Source organism: Sinocyclocheilus grahami, unplaced genomic scaffold, assembly GCF_001515645.1.
Source record: "Sinocyclocheilus grahami isolate Dianchi unplaced genomic scaffold, SAMN03320097.WGS_v1.1 scaffold122.1, whole genome shotgun sequence".
In the NCBI taxonomy this organism is placed as follows: domain Eukaryota; kingdom Metazoa; phylum Chordata; class Actinopteri; order Cypriniformes; family Cyprinidae; genus Sinocyclocheilus; species Sinocyclocheilus grahami.
The window spans coordinates 394,682-408,113 of NW_015505301.1; the positions used below are offsets into that span (position 1 = coordinate 394,682).

The following is a 13,432-nucleotide window of genomic DNA, read 5'->3' on the forward strand; positions in this document are numbered from 1 at the left end:
CCTTTTTTTCCCTCGTTTTTCTCCCTCCCCTTTTTTTTTTTTTTTTTTGAGTTCTTTCTGACTTCACTTCAGAGAAGTTTAGGGAAAGTAGGGAGATTTTTCTCAGCGCTTTCATCTGCCTGCAAAGTGAACAGGAGAGCGCATGTGTTGAAGCAATTTCCAGTTCTTCAGTGTTTCGCTTCACTAGCGTCTATGCAACCTCCCCGAGTCCCTGCCTGTCACTATGTTCGCTGCCCTGCATGTACCCCGGCCGTCCCCATGTGTTTAACTTCCCACCATTTTTTTTTAACGGGAAGCTCTCGCACCGCAAGTTACGAGAGCTTAGTTTTTCGGAAACTGCTACCAGCAGCCCTGTTCAAACATTTACATATTTTGAAGCTGTTCTTTATTCTTTTTGTCACTCCAGGAGTGTCCCAGGTGTTCCATTTCAGCAGGAATTGAATATTGTAAAAAGGACAAGAAAGACAGGCCTCATCGTTGCTCCAAGCAGCCTCAGGCAGCTGCTATTTTATAGCTATTACCATTCTTTTTAATATGGAATCTAATCCGTATCCCCCTCTGCGTTTGGCTCCTTCCTCCGAAACAACTTTCCCTTGTGGATCAAATCAGTAGAATATAAGAACACGCAAACATCCCAAATTGGCTTCAAGGAGTACTAAAATCAATCTGTGCTGAAAATTGCAGGCAGTGATGCCTTGGGATATTTGGAAGGGGAAGAAACCAAGGCTGCGTGTGGTTATGTGAGACGTTGCGGTGCTAACCAAATGACTGACAACATTCAAAATGTAGGTACAAGCAAACTCCTGCTTGGGGCTAAAAAAATCTATTTGTGCACGCTGGGTGTTCGGACAACTGCATTAAATCAATCATTTGCATAACATCCACCAGTGCGGGTTAAGAAATAAGCATGCAGTAATGCTATGCAGAATGGCATGGCTCCATCCTTTCATAATAGTTTTGGAGCTTATTCCCCCAGGTGAGAAACCAGTATTGCTGATTCATGTAGAAACTACACTAAAATAATGTTGGTTTTTTTTGGTATTTCCTTGCCCATCCTTAAAGGGATAGAGCTCTCAACTCTTACAAAAATTCTGCCATCATTGTTCTAGACCTGTGTGACTTTCTATCTTCTGAATATTCTGATAATAATGATAATTTTGCCCATCCAATGAAGGTCAGCAGGGTCCAAAACAATACTGGATCCAACTGACTTTCACTGTATGAAAAACCCTGAGACATGTTTTAAATAACTTTTTTATTTGTGTGTTCTGGAAGTTTGGACCAAGATGATTAAATGGAATGTTCACTTTTGGATAAACTACTGTATCTCTTTAATGTCTCTCTTCCTCTCTCTCTTTTATTTATCCCTCTCTCTACATATTCTTCAGACATGTGTCATTAGTCAGCCTTGACTTTAAACTGTTAGTGCACAGCAGTGTGTCAACAATTGCTAGCATCTAATACCCTGAATATTCATTGTATTTGTTTCTCACTTTATATAGAAATAACCATGTCTGTACTTCTCTCAAAATACAGTCTCACCTGGGAGCATTAATGTTTTCTACATTCTCGAGCTGATTGTTTAAAACGCATGAATTAACAATAATGCAAATAAAGTGCTGTAAACGGGAAGGTCATGACCCCAAAATGGATGTGGATATCTGGCACAGCTGGGAAAAATGATGCTAAATGAAAAACATAACATGCAGCAATTTTAGCACATATGAGCACAATAACACAGTAAATATGTTTATCAACATTTAAAAGGGAGGTTAAAATGCTTCCCATATGTTTAATATTGTTGAAAATGTTGTGCATTAACTGTAAACCTAAAAGATGATTACCGTCAATTATTTGGTTACCATCATTCTTCAAAATATCTTTTTGTGTTAAGCAGATGGAGGAAATTCACACAGGTTTGGAATGACAGGAGGGTGAGTAAATGGCGAGAGAATTTTAATTTTTGGGCGATCTACATATTTATTTAGCAGATGCTTTATCAAAGCCCATTTAAAAATAAGAATAACACAAGCAGCAGATGTGTATGCAATTTTTTTTTTTTTATCCCAAACAGACAAAATGTGTAAAAAATCTGGTTAGTTAGACAAGTGTTCCCAGAAGAGGTGTGAGAAATGAAGAACAGTATAGAATAAATAAGATAAACATGGTACTTCTGTATGTTGGGGCGCCACTCAATGTCCACTTTATAATGTGGTTCCTGTAGCAAAACCAATGAAAGAGAGATCTCAAAAAGATCAGGGAAGGCCTATTTTAAAGCATTCGGATAAGCTCTGAAGTTTGTGACTCAGGTGCTCTTCTGTACTTGGTTAAGCAAAGTGATGGGGCCTGGCATGGCTGATCTGAGCAGAAGACAGCCACATCATTAGGTGGAGTTCAGAGCCTCCTTTGCCTCTGGGGAGGAGATGACAGCTCATCACAGCCTTGGGGTTACCTTTCTTTAAAAATATGTTAATCAAAAGGCGCTAGGGAGAATTTTAATAAAATGAGATCAAATGCATTCATTCTTTTTTTAAATAATAATTGTCTTCCATGATTTAAAAGAAATACTCTGTACCATCTAGAACTATATCTGCCTAATCATCCTGGTCCAACAGAGAGATGGCCATGTGATGGAGAGTAATTGGCTACACACGGTCCAGAAAGATTCACAGCTTTCATAGGACTACACCAGCATGTCAACTGCCTGAACTTGTACATGACAACAGAGTAAAAGCTGAAGAATGAATCTGTATTACTCTTCATAGTTATTATTTATAAAGGATGAACTTTCGAAAATAGAGGCGTTTTTGGTAGTAAAGTACAATGAAAATCTTATGAAACACTTTGCCAGGGATCAGTTAGTAATGCATTACTGATTCAGGGCAGAATTAAAAAAAATTAATAAAATACACATTAAATAATACCCTGCAAATATTTGTGGACATAAATAAATACAGTACATACATAAAAATAAATACATCCTGTTAAATAATTAATGCCCGGCAAATATTGTAGTCATTAGCTCAATAAAATAAAATATATACACATATACACAGGCCCTCTCCCCCTACCCTCGTCGGGGGGGGGACTACCAGCCTAGCTTACGGTGTCCTCTTCTAAAAGTCATTTTTGACAATTCCACCTCTGAAACAAGAGGCTATCCAGCCTTAAGGCGGTCGCACACCGGACGACATGTGCAGCCCTGCACCGCGCCGCACCACGTCTTTAAAATTCCCACACATTGTTTTCCATGACTGTATGCACACCGGCGCCTGTCCGAGCTCCGCGGATCCTGACTCCGGGCGCTGTTCATAATTATGCCGCGACACATAGCGCCTCAACGCCACTCACACCATTTTCCATTAAATTACATTATATTTGTCCCAAATTATTGTTAATGTACATAATGACTTCATCCTAGGTTGGAAGATAGTGAATTTTTTAGCAAAATGTTTGTTTTTCTGTGTATGGAGTCAATATAATGCCACATATATATGCAAAATAAAGTTTTGCAAAAGAAAATAAAGAATTGCAAAATATAAATGAAACCGCACAAAAGCAATGATTTTGCAATACATATTGTCCATGGCCATATCTACTAATTTATTTGCAACGCTGCTTTTATTTTGCGTTTCAGTCAAGTTTGAGCTTGCCATACCGTTTTTCCCTTTGCGCTTCACGTTTCTGCGTCGCGCTTTCTGGCACCGTTTTGACATTGGGGTGGAGTCAAGGGACGAGGGCGTGTACAACAGGCCTGGGCCTGCCTCCCTGGAAGTGACGTCATCGGCCCGAGATGCAGCTCACTGATCCAGGCACCATCCTTGAGCAGAGGCATGCGGGTGGATCGTTTCCTTTTATTCTCTAGCATTAAAACATGCATGTTTTTGTTTTATTAACAAATGTGTGTATTAGCAGTGTTTGCTCAAGTTAAAGAAGTTGTTAACATGAACAGCTGCTGTTTATGTCTTTAAAATTCAAATACATTATTTTCTATGAGTGTAGGCACAGCGGCGGCGCCCAGCTACATCATGTTGTTACTTGTAAGAATTGTTCTAGACCAGCGGTTCTCAATTCCAGTCCTCGCATACCCCCGCTCTGCATGTTTTGCACATCTCTCTTTGTTAACACACCTGATTCACATCATCTCGTTAGAAGTGAGCTCCGTGCATGAAATGTTTCGATTGATATGGTCCCTACACAGTGTCCATTGCTCCCTACTCCCTGAGCAGGGGAAATCCGTTGAAGTTTACTTCACTTTGCAATATTCATTTACAGATTTGCGCCGCTGCCTGCAGCGTCTTCACACACAAACGAAACTTACTAGAGAAGCGTGAAGTGGGAAGTAATATACCTCTGTAAATAAATACAATTTAAATTCACGTCTTGCACACTTAAATGCCCTTTGTATGGAACATACGCTCCCTTCAAACTGGAATCATGGAGGAATATCCGGTAATGTCCACGTCGCAGGGCACTTAGTCAAATAACAAACGTATGAAGCAATAAGAGAAACACACAAAATGTGCAGAGCGGGGGTACACGAGGACTGGAAATGAGAACCGCTGTTCTAGACCTGCCAAAAATTGTGTAAATGAAAAACGAAGTTGAGACCGATATAAAGCTTGAGTCGTAGACCTTTCTAATGATGTAAGTTAGTTTATGAAGTTAATTGCATTCTTTAACATTAAATCTAGCAGTAACTCTGAACTCATGTAAACAAAGAACGCTTCTGTGCGCTGGCGTCCTCCCACTGGTTAAGAGATTTTAAACAAACACATTTAGTTAACCAAATGAAACCATACAAATTTTAATGCTATAAAAGTGTGCACATTGAGAGAAGTAAACAGCAGATGTTCATGTTAACTTTAACTTGAGCAAACACAGCTAATACACATACATTTGTTAATAAAACAAAAACATGCATGTTTTAATGCTAGAGAATAAAAGGAAACGATCCACCCGCATGCCTCTGCTCAAGTATGGAATAAAATCACTGTCAAAAAAAAAAAAAAACTTACTGAAGAAATTACAGTAACTAACTGGCAGCAGTTCGGTCGTAACTTACTGTAATTTTATTTTGTAGCAAAAATACTGTATTTTATTTTACAGTGTCATTTAACGTGCTGTAAATGTATTTACAGTGTAATAGTTTAACTAAAATATTTTATTATTGTATTCATTTTTTGGTCCTTTCGTGAGTAATGCATTTTAAAACAATAGAAAACACTGTTATACTGTAAAGTTTACTGTAATTGGTTTGCGTCACTTTTCAGTTACTGTAAAACTATATGCACAAATTGTAAAATTAGCAGTTCCATTAAAATAACAATGGAAAACAACAATGACAATTGTGTAACTTCATATTTTTTATTTTCCCAATGCCCCCTAGTGTAGGAATACATATCTACAGTGTAGATATGAATTTAGTTTATTTGAATAAAGATCAAAAATCTAAAAAGGTGTGCATTATAACTGAGAACTACATGAACACTTCACAGTTGGTTGTGTTACTGCAAGTAATTTTCCTCAAATGCTATTGAAGTTTCGTTCCCGAATGAATCACTCGTTTAAATGATTCGGTTCAATCGCAATGACTCACTTAGTAAGTGCTTTGCTGCCACCTGCTGGCGGTTTTAATTTCACATGTCGGCCTTTTCTTTCCATGTTTTAAATCATTTCAAATATCAGTATTCAACGTTTCATGTTTAATATATCAAAACATTATTTATGCATTTGTAATTGCAGGTTAAATGCACTCATGTCTTGCATTAAACAAAATACATGTGTAAATACATCTAAATGCCACTTCAGATGCAGCTTCTGTGTTGATTTAATTTGCTTGGTAACAGCCCAAATGTCTTATTATTCTAATTAACTGATTAAATGTAAGAATTTGACTCAAAAGATAATGGACACTTTTAGAAAAAAATGGCTTTATAAAAAGGTAAAATGCCCATAAAACGCAAAAATCAGTTTAAACCTATCCACCTTTTTCTTCAACGCGGAAGTAAGCCTATGGGTGAGACTTCCGGTTCATTAGCCGCTATAGGTAAATAACGAGGAGAATAACAACGTGCAGTAAACGGTAAAACTGTTTGCACTACAAACCAATGTGTTCATAATTAAGATAATACATTAAAATAATATGATAAGACACACCAACTTTCAATATCAAGCAGCAAAACGAACTGTTTTGCTCAGCTAAAAATAGCTGGGCGGAGTGGACGCAGATGAGACCGGAAGCCAGACCCATATAATTTACAAATGGCCACGCCCATTTTTACGACAAGAAAAAGGTGGATTGGAAAAGATTCATTTCTCTCAGTGTGAACTGACCACCACACAGAATGAAGAATATTAAAAACATTAGGAGTCAGCTGTCTGCGGCAGTCCTTAAGGTACCGGCACAATAACACTCAGCAAAATATAGTCTAATTATCATTATCGAAAGCATTGTGTCTGTAAACTGTCATAGTCGTACATTTTGGAGTTGTACTGTTAACAAACACACAATCTTGTATATGTAAACTGTCGTTGATGTAGATTTTGGAATCCAACTGACAAAAAAAACAGAATTACATACAATACTTTTTAAATTACGCACGAGTAAATTAAAATGACACAAATGCTTTGAATTACGTACGATTATTTTTGACAGTGATTTTATTCCATACTCAAGGATGGTGCCTGGATCAGTGAGCTGCATCTCGGGCCGATGACGTCACTTCCAGGGAGGCACGCCCAGGCCTGTTGTACACGCCCTCGTCCCTTGACTCCACCCCCATGACAACAGTGAAAGTTTTGAAAGCGAGACGCAGAAACGTGAAGCGCAAAGGGAGAAACGGTAGGCTATGGCAAGCTCAAACGTGACTGAAACGCAAAATAAAAGCAGCGTTGCAAATAAATTAGTAGATATGGCCAAGGAAAATATGTATTGCAAAATCATTGCTTTTGTGCCGTTTCATTTATATTTTGCAAAACTCTATTTTCGTTTGCGCGCATGCATATATATATATATATATATATATATATATATATGGCATTATATTGACTCCACATCTGCGGCTCTAATAAATTCAGTAATTCATTGTGCTAATATATATATATATATATATATATATAGATCGCAATTTCTCATCCCGTTTGCTGACTACGCGTTCGGTGTGTGCGTGTTACACCGGGGCACCACTGTGCTTCTCGTCCGATGTGCGACCGCAACAAAACAGCACAGCGAGAGTGACTGATATTACCAAAAAAAAAACAGAATTACATACAATACTTTTTAAATTACGCACGAGTAAATTAAAATGACACAAATGCTTTGAATTACGTACGATTATTTTTGACAGTGATTTTATTCCATACTCAAGGATGGTGCCTGGATCAGTGAGCTGCATCTCGGGCCGATGACGTCACTTCCAGGGAGGCACGCCCAGGCCTGTTGTACACGCCCTCGTCCCTTGACTCCACCCCCATGACAACAGTGAAAGTTTTGAAAGCGAGACGCAGAAACGTGAAGCGCAAAGGGAGAAACGGTAGGCTATGGCAAGCTCAAACGTGACTGAAACGCAAAATAAAAGCAGCGTTGCAAATAAATTAGTAGATATGGCCAAGGAAAATATGTATTGCAAAATCATTGCTTTTGTGCCGTTTCATTTATATTTTGCAAAACTCTATTTTCGTTTGCGCGCATGCATATATATATATATATATATGGCATTATATTGACTCCACATCTGCGGCTCTAATAAATTCAGTAATTCATTGTGCTAATATATATATATATATATATATATATAGATCGCAATTTCTCATCCCGTTTGCTGACTACGCGTTCGGTGTGTGCGTGTTACACCGGGGCACCACTGTGCTTCTCGTCCGATGTGCGACCGCAACAAAACAGCACAGCGAGAGTGACTGATATTACCTAAATAAAACAGCTAAATTTAAGACAAATGCAAATCCTCATTACAAATATCTGCACTTCAGTCAGCGGGCAAAACAGACACTCCCTCCCATCACACAAAACCAACAAATGTAATGTGTTTAAGACAACACATCATGACAGCGCTGACAAAACAAATAGCGACAGACACTTCGTGACAAACAAGCAGCGTTTATAATAAATATTATTATTGGCTCAGCGGCCTAGTAAATGTCCTCACTTACGTTATTTGCGGCTTCCATCGTGACGTGAATAACGGCTAGTTAGTTTATCAGCGTATATATTTTTTTCCGCTAGAGATCCCACAGCGGGCGGAACTTAAAGGGGTCATATGTCGCTAAAAAAAATTATTTTGTGTATTTGGTGTAATGAAATGTGTTTATGCGGTTTAAAGTAAAAAAAAAAAACATTTTCCATTTGATCACCAATTTATTTGACTACTTTCATCACGCATTTAATTTATATATGTATTTAAACAAGATTACGTGTATTTATACACATTTATTTGCATATTTATACACATTTATTTATTTGTGTATTTATTTGTTTAAATTTCTGCAGGTTTGGTCCTCCATACCTAAACAGCTGTATTCTAATTCTTTAAACACCTAAATGTACACTAAGAGCTAATCTTACCTACTATAGTTAAACTATGTAATATTACTCCTCTCTGTCATTAGTGATAACTAACCCTTAAACATATGGCCGAATTTGAAAAAAAAAACAAAAAAAAAACACTTACCTGAGACGATGAGTGAGCACTTGGCTGCTGAGCCGCCATTTTGGCGCCAGTGGTTTAAAACGGTGGCGGGGCGCATGCGCACTTCGTGGAATCGATTCATCTTCCCTCGGATAGTAACGCCTGTGACAATGACGACGTATTTTTGACAGTCGTTTCGCACACCGCACTTCGTGTCGCAATTCGCATGTCGTGCATGTAACAGAGCTGTTGTGAAAACAAGCATTGTGTCTGTAAACTGTCATAGTCGTACATTTTGGAGTTGTACTGTTAACAAACACACAATCTTGTATATGTAAACTGTCGTTGATGTAGATTTTGGAATCCAACTGACAAAAAAAAAAAACAGAATTACATACAATACTTTTTAAATTACGCACGAGTAAATTAAAATGACACAAATGCTTTGAATTACGTACGATTATTTTTGACAGTGATTTTATTCCATACTCAAGGATGGTGCCTGGATCAGTGAGCTGCATCTCGGGCCGATGACGTCACTTCCAGGGAGGCACGCCCAGGCCTGTTGTACACGCCCTCGTCCCTTGACTCCACCCCCATGACAACAGTGAAAGTTTTGAAAGCGAGACGCAGAAACGTGAAGCGCAAAGGGAGAAACGGTAGGCTATGGCAAGCTCAAACGTGACTGAAACGCAAAATAAAAGCAGCGTTGCAAATAAATTAGTAGATATGGCCAAGGAAAATATGTATTGCAAAATCATTGCTTTTGTGCCGTTTCATTTATATTTTGCAAAACTCTATTTTCGTTTGCGCGCATGCATATATATATATATATATATGGCATTATATTGACTCCACATCTGCGGCTCTAATAAATTCAGTAATTCATTGTGCTAATATATATATATATATATATATATATAGATCGCAATTTCTCATCCCGTTTGCTGACTACGCGTTCGGTGTGTGCGTGTTACACCGGGGCACCACTGTGCTTCTCGTCCGATGTGCGACCGCAACAAAACAGCACAGCGAGAGTGACTGATATTACCTAAATAAAACAGCTAAATTTAAGACAAATGCAAATCCTCATTACAAATATCTGCACTTCAGTCAGCGGGCAAAACAGACACTCCCTCCCATCACACAAAACCAACAAATGTAATGTGTTTAAGACAACACATCATGACAGCGCTGACAAAACAAATAGCGACAGACACTTCGTGACAAACAAGCAGCGTTTATAATAAATATTATTATTGGCTCAGCGGCCTAGTAAATGTCCTCACTTACGTTATTTGCGGCTTCCATCGTGACGTGAATAACGGCTAGTTAGTTTATCAGCGTATATATTTTTTTCCGCTAGAGATCCCACAGCGGGCGGAACTTAAAGGGGTCATATGTCGCTAAAAAAAATTATTTTGTGTATTTGGTGTAATGAAATGTGTTTATGCGGTTTAAAGTAAAAAAAAAATAAAACATTTTCTACATACTGTACATTTCTCCTCTATGCTCCGCCTTTGAAACGAGTCTTTACAAAACTCATCGGTCTGAAAAAGCGAGGTGTGCTGTGATTGGCCAGCTATCCAGTGCGTTGTAATTGGCCGAATATCTCAAGTGTGAGACAGAAATGTTATGCCCCTCACATACTGTTGATGCCGTCCCGGCCGGAGCGACGAGACAAAAACATTAAAACCCATTACAAACGAGGCATTTGTTGCATCCAGTGGGGACATAATTACTGATTATAATGACTTCTACGGTCTTTTTACGCGTTGCATCGCGCAAACAAAACCCTGTCTGCATTTGTGATCGGAGAAATGACAAACAACAAGTGCTACTCCACACTGCCCAAAACTCGCGTTTGAATCAGTGGCAAATGATAAAAGAAAACGTACTTACGCGAGTCAGAAGTGCCGGCATTTTAGTCTAACGTTACTCTCCCAGGATCAGTAAACAGTCCTCCATAAAATGTGTTGCTCACATCTGGATATTTGGGTTAAACGGTTCTGGAACGGTGTTGTAAATACAACTTAACTACTGATTTGTAGTCGTGTCCTCTTTTGGAAGACCAAACAAAGTGGTTTCGCTTTCACAACGCACAGCGTGTGCTTCAGGACATGGCGGAAAGCGGCAACAATACTACAGTGAGAATAAAAAAAAAAAAAAAAAAAAAAAAAAAAAAAATACCCCTTCGTGTTATGCAAATCTTCCCACATAGTGAGGTAGATGTGGGGGCGTGTTAGAATGAGCCATTTTAGGTAGGCGTGGCTGACTCTTAACTTTTATACAGAATATCTCTTTGGATTTGGGACTTTTTTTTTTTTTTTAGTCTTTGCAACTTTACAGATCTTCATCCACCAAGAGCTTGTAACACTCCAAAGAGAAAGGGAAAAAAAAACAACAAAAAAAAAAAACACACATCATATGACCCCTTTAAAGTTAGTGATAACAAGGCCCGCCCATTTAGAGTAAAGACATGATTGGTAAATTCTGTCATTCGAAATTACTCCCCGCTTGGCCCTCTGTAATTTCATAGCTGGACCACGAATAACAGAGCCGCAAACGCTAGGCGGAACCATTCAAATATGGAGAAAATAGGCTGTGTTAATAAATCCATTCACTGAATACGCAGATTTGAAGAGAGGTTTTTTTTCCACAGAAGTTGTATTTATTTTATTTAGATAATGTTTGTCAAATTATGAATTGCTTAAAATTAATGATTTTAATTTTAAAACATTTAAAAATTGTAAATAGTTTAGAATAAGTTAGGCCTAGAGGGCCCTGACGGTTCCCCACTGATATATATATATATATATATTTATATAGGATGGGAAGAGTCGGATTCGCTCAGTGCATCGGCATAAAAAGTTAACGATACGATGCATCGGTTTAAAAAGCGTCCATCGGCTAAGTTGTCATTTATATCGCGATGCATTTCTAACATATGCATTGGTTAAAACCGATTCATGTATATATATATATATATATATATAATTAGTAGTGGATGCGCTATACTTTTATTATTTAGAAAGTGACCAATAATCTGTGACCAATTTTTTATATGTAGATTGATTTCTCCTCTCTAAAATGTTTCTGCGCTCTCTCATCAACACTGCTGCTGTGTGAATATGACGCATCACACCACCATGGAGACCCAAGGAAAAACTGGGATTAAAGTCCAAAACCTGGTCTGAAATAACCTAACAAATCAATCGGGGCTAAAGCGGTTCCATTAAAGACCAATCAAATTCACACAATCTCACTAATCTGTGCACGTTTATTTTTAAACAGACCTTAATGTCGATCACGGATCAAATCGATCCACCTTGACAAACGGCGAATATATCCCTGTGCCGTTTAATGCATTTGAGACGTTGTGTTTTCCTCAGTGCATAACTGACATGTCACAGGTATATTTTTCCATCTGAAAATGTTAGAAAGCCATGCAAATATATCCATTTTGCTGTCAGGAGTGGGCGAGGCACGCGAGAGCAACGAGCGCTGCTATACGCGCATGCACGTTAAACAGAGCACAATCGAATAGGAGCACAATAATTCCGAGTAAAATATACATTTTGCTAAAAAATGTGTTTTTGGACATTAAATGTGTCTTTTGTAGAATTTTAAACCTACATATAAAGTGTATTTTTATGATAGCAGTAACTAAGTTGACTAATAGGTAAATCAAATGTAAGCTAGTAGGCTGCAGTACTACTGAGTTAAAGGGATCATATGATGCGATTTAGATTTCTCCTTTCTCTTTGGAGTGTTACAAGCTCTTGGTGGATGAAGATCTGTAAAGTTGCAAAGACTAAAAAAAAAAAAAAAGTCCCAAATCCAAAGAGATATTCTGTATAAAAGTTAAGAGTCAGCCACGCCCCCTAAAACGGCTCGTTCTAACACGCCCCCACATAGTTTGGCCTTCCAAAAGAGGACGATATCTGCTTCGTCATGCCTGGAGCTGATTCGTGCTGGTTGCTGAGGAAATACTACAACTTTGTGCTGTCGATCACCAGATCGGCTTTCACCGTGGACAAAGCGGAGTCGTCACATGTCCTTCCGGACGCTCCATCGAAATCGCCGGCTGCGCCGTTGTCAAGCCCACCCGCCTCTGCTCACTCTAAGCCTCCCGCCGTTCCTCACGCTAGCCCCCGGCCTCTGCTCACTGTAGGCCGCCATGTGTCGCGGTTTCGTTGTGAAAGAAACTACTTTGTTTGGCATTTCAAAAATGGACACTACTAGAAATCAGTGGTTAAGTTGTATTTACAACACTGTTCCAGAACACTTCAACCCAAATATTCAGCACATTTTATGGAGGACTGTTTCCTGATCCTGGGAGAGTAGACCACAATGCCGGCTGTTCTGACTCAAAGATTGTAAGTACATTTTTTATATTTAAAGAGTTTTTATATATTTAAAGCGAGTTTTTTGGGCAGTGTAGAGTAGGTCTTGTTGTTTGTCATTTCTCCGATCACACATGCAGACAAGGTTTTAGGTTTACGCGACGAGATGCAATGCAACATGTAAAAAAGACAGTACAAGTCATTATAATCCACAATTATGTCCCCACTGGATGCAAGGAATGCCTCGTTTATAATGGGTTTTCACGTTTTTGAATCATGGCTCCTGCCTGACAGGGCATCATGACAATATGGTGAAGGGCATAACATTTCCGTCACACGCTTGAGGTATTCGGCCAATCAATCACAACGCACTGGATAGCTGGCCAAATCACAGCACACCTCGCTTTTTCAGACCGATGAGCTTTGTAAAAATCAATCGGA

General features: G+C 38.6%; 1 long non-coding RNA gene across 1 annotated transcript in view; it reads right to left on the reverse strand.

Moving 5' to 3' along the window:
• Positions 1-9,494: 9,494 nt before the first annotated feature.
• LOC107589988 (uncharacterized) overlaps positions 9,495-13,432 on the reverse strand; it is a 6,931-nt gene continuing 2,993 nt past the window's right edge. The window contains exon 3 of the long non-coding RNA XR_001609729.1: positions 9,495-9,505. This is a non-coding gene — a long non-coding RNA (uncharacterized lncRNA). The remainder of the gene's footprint in view (positions 9,506-13,432) is intronic.